Source organism: Equus quagga, chromosome 12, assembly GCF_021613505.1.
Source record: "Equus quagga isolate Etosha38 chromosome 12, UCLA_HA_Equagga_1.0, whole genome shotgun sequence".
Classification (NCBI taxonomy): Eukaryota; Metazoa; Chordata; class Mammalia; order Perissodactyla; family Equidae; genus Equus; species Equus quagga.
In genome coordinates this window covers 102,962,359-102,978,536 of record NC_060278.1, presented here as the reverse complement: position 1 = coordinate 102,978,536, position 16,178 = coordinate 102,962,359, and the positions used below count along the sequence as shown (strand labels likewise).

The 16,178-nt window shown below is 43.4% G+C and overlaps 1 protein-coding gene across 1 annotated transcript in view; it reads left to right on the top strand.

Moving 5' to 3' along the window:
• The window catches only part of ZNF217 (zinc finger protein 217), a 36,615-nt gene extending 34,025 nt beyond the window's left edge, over positions 1-2,590 (top strand). Inside the window, exon 6 of the mRNA XM_046679005.1 lies at positions 416-2,590. The gene's annotated coding sequence lies outside the window, so the exon portion shown is untranslated. The remainder of the gene's footprint in view (positions 1-415) is intronic.
• Positions 2,591-16,178: the final 13,588 nt, after the last annotated feature.

Here is a 16,178-nt window from a genome sequence, read left to right as displayed (position 1 = left end):
TGTCGGCTCCGCAAATGTTTAAGTTTGAGGCACCCTCCTCATGGGGAGAGGTTATATTTGTTTTGTTAAATACTCCTGGTCCACTCCATACATTTCCTTTCATAAGGTAGCAACTGTCAGAGTTTCTTGGAGGTGGCAGTTCCCTTTGCCAGACTTAGTGTAACTGATAGAAATTCTGATTCTTGGTTAAGTTGTCTCGTTAATGCACCCTGAAGTATATAGTAGCATCTCCTGAGTGGTGCACCAGCATCCTTCCTTTAGTCTCCCAGGACTTTCATTGCACAACTCAAGCTTAAATGGAACCCATTGCATTTCTAGAGCCCTTCGGTTTTATTTATTTGTTTACTATACTGTATTTTAAAGATTTTTAAAAATTGTGTTCAGTTTTATCTTAATCACTTTTTCCCCCCCTTAGGTCCTGATGGATACAAGTGTGTACTCTCCATGAAATAAATTAGTTCATCCTTTGAGAAGGCAACTGGTGAAAGCTACTGAAATAAGCTGTGATTGTACTGTACATAGAACAGATGAGGAACACTACAGTTTTGTAAAGTTGTTCTGTTAACTTTTGTACCAAATAGCAATAAAAACTATAGTTGGAACAGTTGGGGTATACACAAATAGAGACTGGAAATCTCTATTTTGTCCCTGAATAATATTTTTTTTAGAATTGACCAAATAAGAAGCGGAGTTTTTGCATACTTGAGCGCTGCTGAAAAGAAATCATTGGGGTTGGGGGTGGGGTGGGGAGAAAGTATATAACGCTTGCACCTCAGGTAAAGTGTAAATACATAAGTTGTAAACCTGCTTGTTTAAATCCTGTGTGTATTTCTTTTCTCTCATGTAGCTCATCACTTTGAGCAGTTTCTGCTATTTGTGCTCTTTCATTTAAAATGTTTTTAAAAAAATTTCTCAATGATTTGTATTATGTTAAATCCTCTGCAGTCTATTTGTTGTCTTAACAAAATTGTTAGCGGAAGTATTGACCCTCTATAAATATATGCTGCATATATTGAGGTCAACCATCCTGAATTTGGTGCCCTTTTATTGCAAATTTCGGCATGTCGACTGTGGAAGACTCCAGATTCTGGATGCTTTTCTTAGGGACTAGGGTGGTTTGTGGGATTTTTAAGTGCATGTGTCTACAAAGAAGCATTTCCTCTGTAGAACAGCCAAACAGCCAGTAAACGTACGAAACTGTATGTAGAGTTACTTCAATTTGTTTTCTATGAAATTAATCATTTTTGTTGGAAAATTCAGTTTTTTGGGCATTCTTGTAAATTAGTATATAAAAATGTAAACGCTAAATTCTACGTGTGAGTTACGTATATTGGAAGCAATTTTAAAGGAAATGAAAGTTTTTGGGTGAATTTTAGGTTTGTATTTGGAAGTCTTGGTGTGTCTGGCATTTGGGTTAACTGTGGACATACTCAAGTTGATTACAGACGCGTTGATTCGGAGGAAGGAACTGCGTGGCTGAGCCTTCTGGTAATCTGGGAAGGAGGTCATCTGTTTCCAGACCTTGGTCGTCTTCCCATTTTTGGTTGTTTTGAAGGAGCAGCATTTTTCTCCGTGTACATGCAATTTGGGTTTTAAGCAAAGACAGCCACCAGCTGGCTTACTAGCTGTTTGAAACTTTTGTTCCCTTAATGTGCTGTCTGTCCATGGCTGAGTTTATTCAGCAGTACGTGGGTTTAGCAACCACAAGATATTTTATTAAGAAAACTGTTTCAACAATAAATTTGCACTGTTAATTTTTCTTGCCCTGCCCTTCTCCATTAGAGCAAGGTTGAAGTCCTAAAAGAATCCTGATTTTGTTTTCCCTTTGCTTTCTTTTCATTATGCAACATGAAGCGTACTTGACAGAGAAGTCTTAACTCCTGGGTTGAAGGGAGACCTAATTTGAGATCAGTCTGCTGGCATTGCAATGAAGTGCTTTGTATCAGGAAAGTGTACACTATTTACCTGTTTTCCTGTTCACAAGCTGAGCCATATGTACATAATCTAGATTTTTGTTTTCCTAGTTTTGCACTTTTATAGCCTATTTTTGAAGATTAACACATTTGCAAGATGATTGACTTGATCTTTGTCTAATCCGATGACTGTTTCAGAGAGCTCGCTGTGAGTGTAACCGTAAATCTTCAAAGGGGACGTGTGACAACAGAGGGCTGAAATCTAAACCTGTCTTTAAAAAAAATCACCAAATCTATTTGAAAACAAGTCAGTTTGTGTTCTGCTGAAATTTTGGGGGCTTTCATATTTCTCCTTTCTAACCACATTTCTGAATGCATAAAAATATCAGTTTTTGTCCCACAGCCCTTGTACTCCAAAATATATTTTTTTTGTCCATCAGTATTAACTATTGGGATACTACTGGTTTTGTATGTTTTTTTCCTTTGTGACAACAGTGCATATATAATAGAGGTACAATCCGTTGGACTTTTGTTTGTGTATTTATTTCATTCCAGTTTGATTTATTTTAATTGTTGATACTTAAGTTGTCAAACCGTAGACATTACTTGTTTTATTTATGATATATTTCAGCTTAAAGTTATGTTATTATATGTGGATGTAAATATAGATTTGGTGTTTTGCAGTCTCGGGTCTTGGTCTTTATTGTGTTCCTGGTTTCTGATTTTGTTCCATTTATCTTTTTATAAACACAATTTTAAACATACGCAAGAGTTGAGAGATTAGTATAATTGATTCCCATGTGCTCATCAGCAACATTTGGCCCATCTTTTTCACACTCCCCACCGCTTTCCCCTCAGGATTCTAAAGATTTTTATTTTTCCTTTTTCTCCCCAAAGCCCCCTGGTACGTAGTTGTGTGTTTTTAGCTGTGGGTCCTTCTAGTTGTGGCATGTGGGACACCGCCTCAGCATGGCCTGATGAGCGGTGCCGTGTCTGCGCCCAGGATCCAAACTGGCGAAACCCTGGGCTGCTGAAGAAGAACGCGCGAACTTAACCACTCGGCCACGGGGCCGGCCCCCACCCCCTGATGATTTTAAAGCAAATCTCAGACATGATTTAATTGATCCCTAAAATCCTTCCGTATGTACCTCTAACAGATCAGGGCTTTTCCTGATTCACTGACCATTGAAGTGGACAGTGGTTTCTCATAGCCAGCCTTTATGGTTATCTCACAAGTGACTTCTTACAGTTGGAAAGGTGCAATCAGGCTCCAAACAAGAACCCCTCATTCGGTTTAGTTGATAGGTTTGTTAATTAAGCCTATTTTAATCAAAACCCCCCATCCCCCTTCATGATACTGTATTTACTGAAGAAACTGGGTCATTTGTCCTATAGAAGTTCTCACGTTCTTGTTTGGGTTTATTGCATGTTCGTGGTTTCATCTAACCTGTTTCTCCAGCCTTTGTATGGCCTGTAAAGTGGTAAATTAAATCTAGAGGTTTAAACTAGATTTGAGCTCAGTTCCGGGGAGCAGGGGCCTCTGTCCTTCCTATTGCATCACCTCTGGACACAGAATGTTTGGTTTTCCCACCTGTAGTCACGTGAAGTTTGAGCAGTGTGTCAGAAGAGCCAGCGTTAGGAAGTCCCCATCAACCTTCTTCTTTGGATTTTTGCAGCCATTGGTGAACATTAGGAATGTTGCAATTAAGTGATTTTTAAAAAAGTTTTATCATTCCTTCTGCATTTATTAGTGAGAATTCTATAAAGGTGACCTCACTTGTGATTATTTGGTTACCCTGAAATACAGCTTGAACAGAAAAGGATAAATGATTCTCCCCCTGGATTAACCAGCTTTGAGAATGAGTTGGTGCCCAGCATCTTCCAGACATGACTGGTGAATGGACCTCTGCATTTTTTGTTAGAAGCTCATTAGAGACGTGATGTGTTTGAAGCAGTTGCAGGTGTCATTTTGATGCCGAGTCCCCTGGCTTGGGCCGACGGGGCTCCTTCAGGTTGGCTCGGAGTATTTTGGACAACAGTCTGAAGGCTTCTTAGCTCTTTGCCATGACAAGATGTTCCGAGCTCATCTTGAACATTTCCTGACCCAGCCCTGGAGACAGGATTTCTCTGAGGCTCCTGGGTTCCTTTTATGGGAAATAGGAATGGTGATTTGGGGGTAAGGGGTGCTCATTTTATACGGTTGCTTCAACTCCTGGACCATTTTGATGTAGGGAACAAGGAAATAGATGCTTTTTTTTTTTTAATTTTTAAAAATTTTTTATTTATCTTTTTATTTTTTCCTTTTTCTCCCCAAAGCCCCCCGGTACATAGTTGTATATTCTTCGCTGTGGGTCCTTGTAGTTGTGGCATGTGGGACGCTGCCTCAGCGTGGTTTGATGAGCAGTGCCATGTCCGTGCCCAGGATTCGAACCAACGAAACCCTGGGCCGCCTGCAGCGGAGCGCACAAACTTAACCACTCGGCCACGGGCCAGCCCCAATAGACGCTTTTTTTAAGGGGAGAGAAACCCTCAATGAATTATACTGCTGTTGCAAATTCAAATTTAAGGTCGTGTGTTTACTTATTTGATTTTAGATTTGATTCTCTGAGCCCTGGGTCCCTGATGACATTAATGACCTACCTACTTTATCCTGTGTGACAGTGAAGTCTGTCAGTATGACCCACAACATGACCACCAAGTGAAGCTTTCAGAGTTTTTCTTTTTTTTAAAATAGTATCACTCGTTTATAGTAGTGTTTCTCAACTTGTGGTCCCAGACTAGCAAAGTCATCATCACTGCGAAATTGTTGGAAATGTGAACTAGCGCTTTCACCCCAGACCTGCTGAATGGGGAATTCTGGGGGTGGAGCCCAGTGTTCACTGGTCTTTACTGGATGAATTCCACTCAAGAAACACAGTTACTGTACTGCAGAGTGTGATGTTGCTTGTCTGCGGTCTGCCAACAACGATGACTATGCTGTTAGATTCCTGTGTTCCAGCTCTAGATGCTGCTTTGCTTTTTATGCCCTTTTTTGTTCTCTCCCCAAAGCCCCAGCACATGGCTGTATGTTCTACTTGTAAGTCCTTTTAGTTCTATTTGGGATGCCATCACAGCATGGCTTGATGAGTCATGTGTAGATCCGCGCCCAGGATCCGACCCGGCAAACCCTGGGCTGCAGAGGTGGAGTGCGTGAACTTAACCACTATGCCCTGGGACCAGCCCCTTTTTTCCCTTTTTAATATAACTTTGTTATTATGTAAAAACATAGTTGCATAGTCAAAACTATAAAACCAGGAATGTTCAGGAAGTCTGACCTTCCATCCTTTTCACCCTGGACCCTCCCTTGTATAAAGTAACTTTTTTAAAAATTAGTTTTTGATTTATCCTTCCAGTGTTCTTTTTTGAAAAGATAGGCATACATGCAGGTATATTCATCTTCTTATATAAGAAGCAAACAATACACATCAGTGCAGGCTGATTTTAGGGCTGTTATATGAATTTTTTCTTAAGAATGAAAAAGCATACGTTTCTCCTGAAAATTAAGTGACTCAAAAAACCTCATTTGGCAGGGTGAAGGTTGGTGCCTCTGCCTGTTTTTATTCACTCAGCACATGTTTATCGAGCTTTTACCAGGAGCTAAGTGCTTAGTGCTAGTGCCAGGTGCTGGTGAACCGAAGGTGCAATTCTGACCCTCGTGGAGCTGACGTTCTCCGTGGGGGGTGCTGGAGATGGACGGACACCTGGCAAACAGACACTTCGGACACAGTGCAACAGTGGAAGGCATCCAGCAGGAGGCTGGGAATAATATGGAGCATCCACAGGAGCTGGACAGTCAGGCCAGGTTCTAAGCAGAGACCCAAACGATGAAAGTTGTTGGCCGTGCAAATGCCACTTGAGCCTTGAGTAAGTGTCCTTTAATAAGGCCTGGGGCACGACCCTGAGGTTGGGAAGAGCTCCATGTGTTTGAAGACCTGAATGGAGACCAGCGGGGCTACAGAGCAGAGGCCTCAACCTCAGCACTACTGACACTGGGACCAGACCACTCTGCTGGGCTGTCCTGTACTCTGTAGGATGTTTAGCAACATCTCTGGCCTCTACTCACTGGATGTCAGTAGCAGCCCTTCTCCCCCAGTGGTAACAACCCAAAGCGTCTTCAGGCAATCCAGATGTCCCCGGGGGTCCAAAATGTCCCCATTGGAGAACCACTGCACCTGGGATGAGTGTGGAGCGCCTGGGGAAGAGTCAGCTGCTGCGTGAGATCTCAGTAAGGGTTGGGGGTTGGTCTTAGTACAGTTGGGGGCCTTGCAAGGTGTTGGGGCCGATGGATCAGATTATGTTTTAGGATAACTCTGGGCGAAGTAGACTGGAGGGGCAGGTGTGACAAAAGGTTCCCAGTCTGTGAGTTTATAGAAAGTCCTGTCAAAGAAGAAGAAAATCGCATTTCTGCCCTTCACCCTTGTTCACCACGGTGAGATTTCACAGTCGCCTTTGCACACACATCAAACTCGTAGAGGCGTCATAGGCTGTGCCCATCAGGATCAGCGGGCACAGCTTCGAGCCGCAGCCTCCCCAGACCCTGGAGTAGGGCTGAGAAATGGGCATTTCTAACACGCACACCAGGTCATTCTTACTTACTCAGAGTGGGAAATGACTCGCCTCAGCTTCCTAGATTTTCAATTTGGAATCCCAAGTCACCTAAAATAGCGTCACAAGTCACCTGTAATCTCATTTTACTGATTACTAAAATGTCCCCGAGCTACATGCTCACAGGCATCTTCTTGGTTTGTCAATGGACTAATTGCCATCCTCCGTCCCCCACGGATTTTCCCGTTAACCCCCATCGGCCCCACGTAGGGCTTTTAGGAACAGATGGACCTTTTTCTCCCATGGACTCTAAAATGTCAGGGCCCTAGGGTTCAGAGCTGTCATTCATCCAGTCTCAGGACTGGCTCAAGCCCCGCCCCCACCCCAGCCCAGGTGTGTCACACACCGCTGCCTCCTCCACATCTGCACCGGGTCCCTAACTGGTGTCTGAACTCAACTCGCCCAGAACTGAAGGCAGCGCACCGCCTGCTTTCCGCCCGGGTGCCCGCCACAGCCTCTGTCTTCCCTACTCCACTGAACGGACCAGACCCTCTCAGTCACCCAGGACTCCTCTTTCTCATGTCCCCTCCAATCTAGGAGCAGACCTGTTGTCTCTACTCCTTCAAAACGTATCCAGACATACGGCCTTCTCCCATCACCTCCATCGCTATCCCTCTAGACCAAGCCATTTACTTTTTGCCCGGATGACAGCGACCACCTCCTGTCTCCCTTCTTCCCTGTTTAAGCTCTTCTTCAATCTAATCTGCACATGGCTGCCAGAGCTCTTTTAAAATATGGATAATTTTACCCCCATCCTTGCTCAAACCTCCACTGACTTTGTATCATTCATAGAATAAAACCCAAATTCTTGCCCTGGCTTGCTTACAAGGCCTGATCCCAGCTTCCCCTAGCCTTCTCTCATTTATTACTGCAGCCATAGAGGACTTGGTTTTCCTTCTGGAAACTTCTAGGCAGCTTCTTTTAGGTCCGATGCCTGGTAACACTTTTATCTCAGCTAATCTGCCTTCCTCCCCGACTTCAGGTGCTTTAGCGTCACCTGGGCCAAAGTCTTTCCAGCCTTCTCCATCTCTGTATCTGGCGTTATTTTTCTTCAGAGAACCAGCACTACCTGCCATTACAGTGTGCATTTGTTTGTCTCCTCCACTTGAAGATGAGCTCCCTGAGGGCAGAAATTTGTTTTGTTTGTCAATGTAAGCCCCAGACCTGGTGCAGAGCTTGGTGCTCTTTCAGCAAGTTTTTTTTTTTTTTTTTTGGTGAGGAAGATTGGCCCTGAGCTGACATCTGTTGCCAATCTTCCTCTTTTCTTTTTTTCTCCCCAAAGCCCCAGTACATAGTTGTATATCCTAGTTGTAGGTCACTCTAGTTCCTCTATGTGGGATGCTGCCACAGCATGGCTTGATGAGTGGTGTGTAGGTCTGTGCCCAGGATCTGAACCCTCAAACCCCAGGCCGCCAAAGCAGAGCGCACAAACTTAACCACTCGGCCAGGGGCCAGACCCTTGGCCCTCAATTAATATTTGTTGTTAGAATGCATGGGTGTATGGATGAAGGAATATCTATACACAGTTTATTCTAGCCCAGCAATCCTTTAATGACAAAGAGGTGTTCTTCTAGAATTATCTCAGAATAGCCTCATACTTTTGAGATTATTTACTGAGTTACTCCACATAAGCATTTCCATCTATCTGCAGCAAAAACTGTGATGCACACTCGGCACTTGGTTAGTTTATTATTTCTTATTCCTCATTGTGCCGAGTAAAGGTTTTACGGAGGATAACGTGTGGGTAGGGCAGGTATTTTAGAAGAATGAAAGGTAGCCCAGGATCAAGAGAGTTTTGCTCTGGACTATTTGAATGGCTGATGCTGTCCAGGTGTGAGTCGGGGAGAGTGTGGAGACGGCTGGAGGGCAGAGTTTGATAATCAGATTATAGGAGATTAAAGATGGTGCCTGGAAACCGCTGTTATTCACATCTGAGAACTTTAGGCATTCACACGTCACCCACATATAGAAAAAGCTTCTCTTGGTCGGTGCCAACCCAAGCATCATTCCTCAGAGGAGAGGTTAACGTAATAGGGCCATGCTTAAAACTTTCGGCTTCAGAATCCTGTTATACCCTTAAAAATTATTCAGGGTCCTCAAAAGTTTTCGTTTATGTGGGTTATGCCTATTGATATTTACCATATTAGAAGTTAAAGTGGAATTAAAACATTTATTAATTCAAGAGGAGCAACAATAAACCTAATACATGTTAATATAAATAATATATCTTTTCATGGTGAATAACAAAATTTCCAAAGCAAAATAGTTTATGAGATGAGTGGCATTGCTTCATGTTTTTGTAACTGTCGCTAGTGTCTTAATTAATAAAGGGAACTGGCTGGTCCTGTCTGCCCCGCATGCAGTCTTTTGTGACGTCACACATCACGTGGCCTCTGGAAAACTCCACTCGTGAGAGAATGAGAGAGCAAAAGTCAGATAACTTCATAGAATTAGATCTTTTTGACTCTGTGGACCCCCTGCGGGGTCTTGGACCCTCAGAGGTCCCTGGACCACACTGTTAGAACTGGAACAGGACAGCAGTTGAGGGCTTCACAAGCGACAGATGAATTGCTTTAACATCTCCTATTTGCTCCATTAAAAAAACATAATTTTTCAAAAGGACAAATATTGTACCATTCCACTTCTCTAGAATAGTCCAAGCCACAGAGACAGAAAGCAGGATGGTGGTTTCCAGGCATGAGGGATGGAGGAAGGAGGATGAAGAGGTTCATGGGGACAGAATTTCAGTTTGAGAAGATGAAAAAGTTCTGGAGATGGAGCGTGGAGATGGTAGCACCACAATGCAAATGTACTTAATGCCGCTGACCTGTCCACTTAAAAGGGTTAAAATGGGGGGCCGGCCCCAGGGTTAGTGGTTAAGTTCGGCGCGCTCTGCTTTGGTGGCCTGGGTTCGCAGATTTGGATCCCGGGCGCAGACCCACACCACTCATCAGCCATGCTGTGGCGGCATCCCATATACAAAAAATAGAGGAAGATTGGCACGGATGTTAACTCAGGGTGAGTCTTCCTCAGCAAAAAGAAAAGAAAAGAAAAGGTTAAAATGGTAAATTTCATGTTGTGTGTATTTATCACAATACAAAAAATCCTAATTTTAAAATGACAAGCAAATATGTCTCCATAAAAAAGCAAGTCTCAAGTCAACCTATAGTGCAGAAAGTGAAACTTCTCTCCTCTAAAGATAACCAGCTTTAGTAGCTCAGAATCTATGTGTTCTTATTTTTCTCTATGCCCATACTATTTATCTATTGCTATTACCAGAAATGGGGTTATTGTATAGCCTTCTGAAGATTGCTCCGTCCCGCCAACTTCATAGGTAAGCGCTGAGCGTTTCCTGTGCACTGAGCAGATTGTACCTGCCTTATCTGAAGGTGGCCAATTTATCCACACCATTTTTGTAAAATGTGGATTTTTCTGTGAATTTAGCTAAAGCGGATTTGATTACATTTGGAACCAAAGTGGTCTCTAGTCACGAGGAAGGTGATGAGCACAATAGCTTCTGCCACACTGTATGCGAGAGGCGTGTTCTCTAAGACAGTGAAAAACTGAACACTTTTTTTTTAAAATTGAGTTAATGATAGGTTACAATCTTGTGAAATTTCAGTTGTACATTAATGTTTGTCAGTCATGTTGTAGGTGCACCACTTCACCCTTTGTGCCCACCCCCCACCCACCTTTCCCCTGGTATCCACTAAACTGTTCTTAGTCCATAATTTTAAATTCCTCATATGAGGGGAGTCATACACAGATTATCCTTCTCTTGTTGGCTTATTTCACTTAACATAATTCCCTCAAGGTCCAGCATGTTATTGCAAATGGAATGATTTTGTTCTGTTTTGCAGCTGAGTCGTAGTCCATTGTATATATGTACCACATCTTCTTTATCCATTCGTCTGTTGCTGGGCACTTAGGTTGCTTCCATGTCTTGGCTATTGTAAACAATGCTGCAATGAACATTGGGGTGCATAGGACTTTTGGGATTGCTGGCTTCAGGCTCTTTGGATAAATACCCAGTAGTGGGATGGCTGGATCATATGGTAGTTCTATTTTTAATTTTTTGAGGAATCTCCATACTGTTTTCCATAGTGGCTGCACCAGTTTGCATTCCCACCAGCAGTGTATGAGGGTTCCTTTTTCTCCACAACCTCTCCAACATTTGTTACTATTATTTTTAGATATTTTTGTCATAAAAACTGAACACTTTGAATAATCCAAGACGGTTTTCTCCTAAAACTAGCTGATCGACGAGCCACACGTTTGAACGCTGGGAAGTAAGTAAACTGTGCCACCAGGTGGCGCTGTTGTAAACAAACTTCATTAATTGTCCCACCAGCTTTGACGTTCAGCTGGTATTTGGGACAAATTTTCAAAGACAGAACATGTGTGTTATTTCAAATGCTGCAAGGAATATAAAAATCCACTAATGTGATTTTATTGGAATATTTTAAATTTTCATAATTCAACATTCCATGATAGCCTTTCTGTTCGTTACCTGGGTTAGTCCTTGTGCTTAGCAATTCTAACACTGAAACAAAATGAAACCTCTTCTGTTTTGGTATACGGTTTCAGGAATGCCCCAAACTAGTTTAACTGAAAAAAAAAAAAAAGAAAGGAACTCTGGTTGCCACTGTCTTCCCCACTTTGCCCTCAGATGCTGGCTTCTGAGCGAGAGCTGGGGGCAGGATGGAGGGGCCTTTGCCTTGTGGCTTGCAGGGAGGGCGCGGGGCAAGAAGGTGCAGGCTAGGTCAATTATCCTGGCAAGGACGGCGAAGTCCTAGTGGAAAAGTGATCTGGCCCCGGGGGAAGGCAGGCTCCCAGTTTCCAGGAAGGGCAGGTTGAGCCTGTGGTCTGCATCTTTCTTCCTCTCTTTCTCCACCGCACCTTCCTCCTGCTTTCTGGTCTCCTCTCTTCCCTCCACTCCCCATTCTAAGAAGATTCCATCAGGAACTTCCGGAAGTGGATTGGGCTTTGTGTGGGTCATGGGACCTAAAGAAAACTAACAGATAAATACCAAAACTCACCCATTGCCCCCAAATGGGAATTAAACAACAGGGTGACAGTGATCCCAAGACTTCTTGAACTTCTGTTCAGACGCAAGCTTAATGCATCAAATATCCTCTTGGGTGTGCCACACGATGTAGATGATTCTGATTTCAGATTTTTTGAAGTACAGAAGTGATGGTATTACCTGAACAATAATACTGATATGTTAGTACTTTGAACTAGAACAGGCACAAATGCCTACCAGGAATAGGATGGACAAGTAAATTGTGGGATATTCTTATGGTAGAATACTATAAGGCAATGAAAATGAATGATTTACAGTTACACAGAGTAACATGGATAAACCTCACAAGCTTAATTTTGAGTGGAAGATGCTGGTCACGAAAGAGAACATTCTGCAGGATTCCACTTATGTAAAGGACAAAAACAGGCAAAACTTAACCTATGCTGCTAAAGGTCAGGATGGCATGGGGTCTGATGATGGAGTGACTGCAGAGAGGTATGGCGGCTTCTGGGTTGCTGGAAATGCTTCATTTCTTGATCTGGGTGCTGGTTTATTTTGTGAAAATTCGTTGAGGTCTATATGTATGATTTGGGCACTTTCATATATATGTATATTATACTTCCATTAAAAAATGAAAAAATAGAGTAAAGCATTTGGGATGCTGGAATTTAAAAACCAGAGCACTATTGAGTTTTTGACTCACAACGTACCTTTATGATGGGTACGATTTAATGTCGTTCTCTAAACAAGTCAACCCAGGCGCGGACAGTTCGGCCCTGTGCTTCTGGGCAGTGCAGGGATCCGGACTCAGAGGTGGCTGCCTGCGAGCCCAGGGTGCGTCAGGCACAGCAGGCCCCTTCTCCTGTTTGTGTGACTATTGTTACATGTCGCAAATCAGACGCCCATCTGTGAAGTCGGCCAAAGGTGGACTCTCTCTTGCGAGACTGCAAGCTCATTGAGGGTAGGACAGGCTCGTTCATTTATTCATTTAGTCATTTACTTATGGAGAGCCTATCATGTGAAAGGACAAAAATCCTTGGCCTCATGGAGAAATAAATACGCATATCATATAGGATGTCAGAGCTCATGAGAACTGTGTAGAAAATAAACTGCTCAGGAGGATCAGGAGCTCAGGTTGCGGGGGATGCAACTTCAATACAATGGTCGGAGAAGTCCTCACTGAAAAGATCATGTGTGGATGAAGACTGGAGGGAGGTGAGAGAGCGAGCCATGTAGTTATTTGGCCAGGAACACTGCAGGCAAAGGAAACAGCAGATGCAAAGGCCCTGGATTACTCAACAGTGAGCAGGTGCAGGGGGCTGGCTGCCAGGTGGCCGGGGACTGGGGTGGGAGATGGGGTCTTGCTGGGCACCTGAGAGGATTTTGGCTTTTGCTCTGAGTGTAATGGGGATCCACTGAGGGGCTTGAGCAGAGGATTAACGTCATTGGACTTGGTCACTGCTGTGTCTCCAGCTCCTAGCATGGCATCCGATCATGCTGGGCCGCAGTCCTTAAGTCACTGATGTTACCTCCAAACAAAGTTGAACATTCCTGCAGCAGAGACACTGACAGGGCTGCCCATCCCACCATGTTGACCTTGATTGCCATTTCTGGGAGACCTCACCGGTTAGTGCATCTGACCCCCATGAGGAAGGCCAGGAGGGCTTCCTGGAAGAACTGCCATCTAATCTGAGACTTGCATAAGGAGCTGGGAGGGTTTGCACCTGCTGTTCCCTCTGAACTTCTCCTGTGGGAGGTTGAAGGCAGCAGGGCCTGCTTGGAGGATCATCCGTAGGTGGGGACCACCTGAGTAGACAGTTTCCTGCCGGGGAAGGGTTTGAAGAGTCTGAAGAGGGGCTGGTTAGCTGGTAAAGGAGTTTGGGCATCATCTTGTGGCCAATGGAAAGACACTGCAGGGTGCGAAGATACAGAATGATAAGATCCAGGTTTTAGCAACCAAAAGTGTAAAGGCAATGGCAAGAATCTACGGCAAGACTTGAACTTCTGGTTGAACTTGTGTAACTCCCCCTCATGATTATCGGTGAGATTTTGAAGGTAAGCAGATGAGTGTAGCGAATTGGAAAGTGGAATCCTCTAATGACCCTTTTTACTGCTTTTTGCTGATCCTCAATATAAACCACGTAATCATAAATCACGGCCAGCTCGATGTCCTCCTTTCGTCTACAATACAAACGACACCTGGAGTTGGAAAGCTTAAAGAATTCCAGAAGCTGCACCAGCCTGATTGGACCCCAGCTGACAAAGTGAGGTCTTATTTTATGCAAATTTGAATTATACTAATCTAAAATTGTGAATTAGATACATGTCAAATAGACTTCCATTGTATGGACCAAATTTGCCACAGTGTGAATCCCACAAAATTAGAAATTCTCCAAGAATCTTGTTTCAGGAAGGGTGAACTGAAGATGGTGTGCACATTATTGCCATGTGGTGGCGCCCGTCATCAGGTCAACAGAAATTTGGGCAAACATGTGTTGAGATTAGTCTTGAATTATGTGGCTTCAAATGAAGTCGGGGCTTTGGGTTTTCTTTCCTTGAAAAACACGCAGCTGCTCTGTAGTTCCAAGCTGGATATGCCTTTGAAAGCAAAGCCATTTAGCAAAAGGAAATATTTAAAAATTCGAATGAAAGATTGTAGCTGATCTCTTAATTGAATAACGATGGTATTCCCTGATGTCATAGCCCTTTCCATACTGTTGAAATTGCCATTTAAATAAAAATGAACAAAATCATATATGCAAATGGCTAAAATAATCAAACAGTATTTATAATGAGAAACCACAGTTTCCCTCTCCCCACCCCAAGCCTGCTCTTCAGAGGCAAGACCGCCATTTTGTGACGCTTCCACTGGTAGCAGGAGCTGTCCTGCTAGCTTGTGCCTCTCACACCTTCTCAGTTCCGTTTTGCCCAGATTTTTAGTTGGCCTATTGCAGTGTTTCTCAGTGGAGGCACTATCGGCATTTGGGGTGGGACAACTTTTTGTTGTGTGGGGCTGTCTGTCCATAGCAAGATGGCACGTTAGCATTCCTACCCGGCAAAGTGGAGGATCCGCCCGTCATGTGGGGAGAATGTTCCAAATGCCCCCTGGGTGGGTGGTACACTCCTCCGTGGAGAACAGCTGCTCCTCTGCTCCCCTCAGTCACTCTAAGGAGGTGTCACTCTTGTTTCTTCTACTCAGTCTTTCTTGCCTCCTCACTTCCTAGGGTGAGGACAACGGTGCCCCACCTCCCATCCTCTGATCTTGTCACATCTCCTCTACTTCCACTTCTCAAATTCTGTCATTTGTACTTTTTCTGTTCCATGTTCAAGAGTTGTGCCGCTTGATTTGGGTTCTGGAACCCTAAGAACGTTGTCCATACTTATAGAAGTTGATTTTAAATGCCAAAAAATCAGTAGTTTTAACTATGGAAATTCTGTTTATTGAACAGTTCAATGGTATACTACGATCATTTCTCTTTTCTTGTCCTGTACAACTTTCAGTTTTGGCATTTGAGCATTTTCTTGTCCATTCTTGCCAGCAAGACTGAGCTGTGTGGGTGCTGAGCTTGCCTTGTTTATCCTGGTATCTCCAGCTGCCAGTAACTGGCCTGCCGTTCAGAAGATCTTGGCAGGAAGGTGGGGTTGGGGTTGGTTGGAGGGTGAGGAGGATCAGGGCACGTGATGATTTTTGTGGGGACTTGTGCTTTGTGGGCCCCTTCCTCTCTCTGTATGCATACATACATGCATAAGAAAGGAAGGAAGGAAGGAAGGGAGAGAGACGGAGGGGAAGAAAGGAAAGAAGGGGAAATATTTTATCCCCACATTGGTATAAAGATGAGTATAATCCAGGCTGGATTCATTAATATATATTTATTATTATGATATTCATCTTTCTCTTCTGATTTTATTTGTTTTTTAAAATTTTATTGAGGTCATACTAGTTTATAACATTGTGAAATTTCAGTTGTACATAATTATCTGTCAGTCATCCTTTAAATGTGTCCCTTTGCCCCTTATGCCCACCCCCAGCCCCCTTCCCCTCTGGTAACCACTAATCTGTTTTCTTTGTCCATATGTTCATTTATCTTCCATATATGAGTGGAATCACACAGAGTTTGTCTTTGCCTGGCTTATTTCACTTAACATAATACCCTCAAGGTCTATCCATGATGTTGCAAATGGGACGGTTTTGTCTTTTTTTATGGCTGAGTAGTCTTCCATTGCATATATATACTACATCTTCTTCCAGTCATCAGTCGATGGGCACCTAGGTTGCTTCCACGTCTTGGCTATTGTGAATAATTCTGCAATGAACACAGGGGTGCATAAGTCTCTTTGAATTGTTGATTTCAAGTTCTTTGGATAAATACCCAGTAGTGGGATAGCTGGGTCGTACGGTATTTCTATTTTTAGTTTTTTGAGAAAACTCCATACTGTTTTTCATAGTGACCACACCAGTTTGCATTCCCACCAGCAGTGTATGAGGCTTCTCTTTTCTCTGTATCCTCTCCAACATTTGTTTTCTTTTTTGTCTTGGTGATTATAGCTATTCTAATGGGTGTAAGGTGATATCCCAGTGTAGTTTTTTTTTTTTT